Raw genomic sequence first — 5,657 nt, forward strand, 5'->3', positions numbered from 1 at the left:
CGCGCCCCCTAAGGGAGCACACTGACCACCAGGGGGCAGCTTGCATTGAGTGTCTGCCCCCTGGTGCTCAGTGCTCGTCATAGTGACTGGTCATTTAGCTATTCAGTTGATTTGCATATTAGCCTTTTATTATATAAGATTATATAAGATGATATAGTAAGAATCCTATTTTCCCTGTGAAAATATGATAACTAATCTGACCACTGGGCAGAGGTTGGAGAGCCCGTGGAACATGGCGGGCGACCAGTGATGGTGGTGAGTGCTGAGGGAGCAAGGGAAGGAGGAGGCAGGGAGGCAGGGAATCTGATCAGCCCTGATTGCTGGGCAGGCCTAGGGACCCTACCCATTCACAAATTTCATCCCCTGGACCTCTAGTATTTAGTAATCTTGTTAGACCTTGTCTCATGTTAACATGTAATGCCTCTCCTGACCCCTAGGGTGCTAGAACCTTTCTTCTCTAATCACTTCCCTCCATTGCCCTATCCATCTTCATGGCCAGATTTGTAGACCATCCTATGCATCTTACTATCCTTCAAAATTGTTTTATTTTCAAAATCTTTAACTCTTTATCTGAAACCCTCCATCCTTCCAACCTTTAAATTCCCTCACTGGAACTGTTATGGACCTTCCCATTTTTCTCACCACCTTCTGCACCTCCAACTGGCTCCTCTATCCCCTATTGCCAGTGACCTTTAGAACTTTGAGCTGCATTCATGGGTCAGTCTGTAGCTGACTTGGCTTCCCTGTTTACCTAGCCTAGACTCAATCATCACTCATTTCAACTGTGCTCTCATCAGACTTTCTATTTTTTGTTTGTTTGTTTCTCTTAGTCATCCAACAGACATTTTGCCATTGAGAATAAGAACCTGTGCAAGCATTTGATTTGCCCCATCCCATCTCAGCTGCTGAGGGCTGCTACAAAAACATTACATAGCCATGCTGATCAGTTCCTTCAGGGCCATAGAATCTTCTTTCTTAACTGCATTCTTAATAATGCCTGACAGTCTTTTCCTTTTCTGCTTATTGGCTCCAGTTCCTCGTTTTGTTGTGACTGAACCAGTGTTACCAAGCTCCTAACACTTACTCTTAACAGATATCTTAGACTATTTCCCCACTGAGAAAACAGAAGTCAACAGTGATGAAACTCCTTAGCTACCTCTTCTTACCTTCTAAGACAGATCCTTCATGTTCAGCAATACTAATATTTATTTTCCTTTCATTTCTCCAATTTCAGAGGACGAAATGCCTTTAGTCCTTTGTAGGCTTATTTTTCTAACCATTTTTTAATCTCTTCCCCTTCCATTTACTCTAGGATCTTAACTCACTAAATTTCCCCTCACTTTCTTGGCTCTGCGAACCCTCCATTCCCACAGACCTTTTCTTAAAGCAAACTAAAATGTCTGTTTCACACTCTCCCAGTTAATCCTCCCAGCAACCCTACATTTCCCTCAAATTAAATTCCCATCTCTGTTCACATTCATACTTAATAATGACGGATTTCCCCATGACCATGTGTCACTTTCCCCACAGTAATCTGGCTTTTATTTCCTCCATTTGCTCAAATACTATTTGGAGTATTGACTATCATACTCCCTGTGTGTCAGATCCAGTGGACTTTCCCTAGTTCTTATTTATCTGGACATTTCTGAATCATGCTCTTGGGACCACCATGACATTCTTAAAACTCTCTTCTTTTTTTTTTTTTAATAAGTTTAACTCTCTTACGTCTTCTATATGACTATTCATAAATTCACTCATTGAACAAAATGATTAATCCTCTTTGTTTGAACTGCTCCTTTAAAGCTAGTGTAGTCTCTCTGGTTCAGCTGTTGGCAATTCACTTCTGCTCTATAACATTCTTTCCTTCTGTAATTTCTTGTTCCACGCGGGCTTCAATTATAACTTAAATGCTAAAATTTCACAAACATATAGCTAATCTAATGTCTTCAGCTTTAGAGATGGTGACGATGCTGCTGCTGCTGATGTTGATGTTGCCCTTCAACCAAAGTCCACCAAGTATACACCTTCAGTTGAACAAGTGGAACTTCCTGCCCGTTACATTAAAATGAGGGAGAACACAAGAATGGAGCTGTGAGGCTCCTCAGAGGATTTTAGAAAGAACTTACAGGATTTGGGTTTGTATTGGGTGTGATTTCAATAGGGTGCAAGGAAATGGTACTTGGCTCTGGATCGGAAGCTATTAGGTAGCGTGCATAAACCTGTGGTTGAATATCTTAATGTATATTCTCTAGAAGAAAGAAATTACATGAGTAAATATTAGTAAAAAAAACTGAGGCTAAAGCTCTAACTGGTAAAGAAGACCAGCCCTCCATGTCAGCCTGCTTTTGGTATTTTGAGTTTGTACACAACCTTGTTTTTGTCTGTACTTAAGCATGACTTTGAAGTGGCCTTGTTTTGTTTTGTGTTTCACATCATTGTGGTCACGAAGTGACCTTGTTGGATCCTGGTGTCTTCTGTGAGATAGTTTATATTTAACAAGAGAACATTATGTCCTCAGCTGTGAGTGCTCCCTCAGCTCCTTACAGCACCAGGGCCTTGGTGTTGGTTCCTGGATATAAGAAGCTGGTTTTCACTCAGCTGGCATGGCTCAGTGGTTGAGCGTTGACCTATGAATCAGGAGGATTGATTCCAAGTTGGTTGCTGGGTCAATCCCCAGCGTGGGGTGTGCAGGAGGCACCTGATCAGTGATTCTTCTCATCATTGATGTTTCTATCTCTCTCTCCCTCTCCCTTCCTCTCTGAAAGCAATAAAATTATTTTTTAAAATAGAAGCTGATTTTCTTTTTCCTCAACAATTATGATGGCAGTTATTCCAATAACAAACCCTACATTTAGTGCTTATGTTGGCACTGTTTTAAATGATTGATATATATTAAATGTTTCGACTCTCAAAGTGGTAGGAATATGATTTCTCCATTTTAGAGACGAGGAAATGAAAACACTGGAAGGGAAAGTAGCTTAAGAAAAGTGACAAGCTGGGGATTTGCAGAGACCAGATATTTCATCTACTTCTTACCCACCATTGCATAGCTTCCCAATGCATGTGTCTCAGGGACTGGGCCCTTTATTTTGTATTGTCTTTCTTGCTATTGACTCTTACAACTCAACAGTGCCTTGTCTCCTGCCCATGATGTGTTCCTCTTGCCTACTGCTCCAGGACATCTCTGCTGTCACTAAGACCCACTTGGTATCTCTGCATGAGCAACCTGAAAAGGCAGGAGACTTAAAGCTTTTGGAGCAAATATTTTTACTAATGTTGTTGAGAGGTGATGAATATTTTCTCTTTCTTCCCCCCACATGGATCATCCCGAAATGTAATAGTTCAGGTGGCCTCATAGACTTATTTTTTTAAAAAGAAACTATTTTTATTGACTTGAGAGAGGGAGAGAGAGATAGAAGCATTCATGATGAGAGAAACCATTGATCGGCTGCCTCCCACACACCCCACACTTCAGATGGAGCCTGCAACCCTGGCATGTGCCCTGACCAGGAATCGAACCGTGTCTCCTGGTTCATAGGTGTATGCTCAGTATTGACCTGTGAACCAGGAGATAGCAGTAGCAACACTCTCCCCAGTTGTAACAAAGAAAAGTGTCAGGCGGCCTCCTGGACTCTTAATCAAGCAAGTGAGTGTGCGTCACTTAATATTGAACGTGTGCTCTCTCTACCTCCATGACTCACTTGAATTCCCCTTCACTTTTGCTTCCCTACTATGCTATTATTGTACAAGCCTTTACATCAAGTTTGTGCTTTTTGTAGAACCCAGGCAATCTAGATACAGAATGTGAAAACTCTGCATTGTCTGTCCAATCTCCTTCTGAGTATCCAATAGAGCATAGAGGTTGATAACTGTGGCTTTAGAAGGAGGTATACCTCAGTTGGAGCCTGCATATTGCCATTAATAAGTAATGTGGCCTTGGCAATTTATTTAATCTCTTACTCTGTCTTAAAAATTGTGGATAAGAGTACTTACTTTAAATAGCACAATCTCCCTATCAAGGGTTATGACAAATGTAATGTTTTCTGTGACTAGCACGCTGTCTGAAACTTAATAACATGTAACTATTGCTTTTATTAGTAGCAGTGATTTTCCTTAGAACTTTCTCCTTTTCCTTTGTTCCGATGTTTATTGATATTAGCTCCATCTATTCTACCAGCCAACTAAACAAATCTTAAGGAAACCATTGACTCTTCTCTCTGCTTGAGCTTTCTCCCCCCAAATTTCTACCACATAATTGCTCAATAAATCAATATTTATTTTACCTCTCAAATTTCCTCTCACATCCATTTTTTTATTAACATTATTGTCTTCATTTTGATAGCCCTGGTCCAGACCTTTCCAGCATGTCACCATAATTTGTAATAATAGTATACCAACTTAAATTATCTTCTTGCATATCCTTTTTAATACATCAAACTCTAGTCTTTACTTTCTTGAGTCTTTTAAAACATAGCCCCATTTCAACACTAAGAATAGTGCATTGTACTTGCTTATCTATTTCTTTATGGTTCTCAAAGGTTTTTCAGCTTTGGCACTGTGGACATTTTTGGGATGGATAATTACTTGTTGTAGGGGGCTGTCCGTTGCCTAGTAGGATGTTTAAAAGCATATCTAGCTTCTTTCCAGTAGAGAGCAGTAGCACACTTTCCCCAGCTGTGGCGAAGAAAAGTGTCCCTAGACATTGCCAGTATGCCCCCTGAGGGGGGAGTAACCCTGGTTGAGAGCACTGGTCTAGGTATTTACTTCTTTATGGACAGAGGTTGTGTTTTATCGATACAAATCCCCGACATTAAGTACCATGTTGGGAATGTGACACATGTCCAATAAAGATTTAAATAAGTGAATGAATAAGTTTTCTCTTAAAGTCTTTTTTTTTTTTTAAATTCTCAGGGGACACCGTTTTATCTGTGCTTCCATAGCTTTTAACATTTTGCTGTGTCTATGTCTATTTTCCCAATTACATTGTATGATTTCCTTGAATACTAGCATCCACAGAAGGAATGGAATATAGTAGGTTCTAAATAAACATTTAATTATATTCAACTGGTATACTGATATGTATAAATTATTCCAGGTATATGTTCAGACCACATGTTTTTCTAATTTTTAAGGAAGTATATAATAATTGTATGCTTTCACATCATAAAGGGCTTTTCTTTTTTGCCATTTAGGCCAACTGTAATAACAGTGAATTATGTTCTTAACTAGAGGCCTGGTGCATGAATTCATGCACCAGTGCGGTCCCTTGGCCTGGCCTGTGGGATCAGGCCGAAACTGTATCTCCGACATCCCCTGAGGGGTCTTGGATTGCTAGAGGGCACAGATCAGACTGAGGGACCCCACCGGTGCACAATCGGGGCTGGGAAGGGACACGTGAGGTTGGCCAGCCAGGGAAGGGCCACGGGAGGGCTCCAGGGCGTGTCTGGCCTATCTCACTCAGTCCCAATCAGCCGGACCCCAGCAGCAAGCTCACCTCCCAGTCCGAGCATCTGCTCCCTGGTGGTCAGTGCATGTCATAGCGAGTGGTTGAGTGGCCTTAGCATATCATTAACATATTATGCTTTAATTGGTTGAATGGACTACTGGACACTTAACATATTAGGCTTTTATTATATAGGATTACTTAGAATCTCTCT

The sequence above is a fragment of the Myotis davidii genome, unplaced genomic scaffold (genome assembly GCF_000327345.1).
Source record: "Myotis davidii unplaced genomic scaffold, ASM32734v1 scaffold18, whole genome shotgun sequence".
Taxonomy (NCBI): domain Eukaryota; kingdom Metazoa; phylum Chordata; class Mammalia; order Chiroptera; family Vespertilionidae; genus Myotis; species Myotis davidii.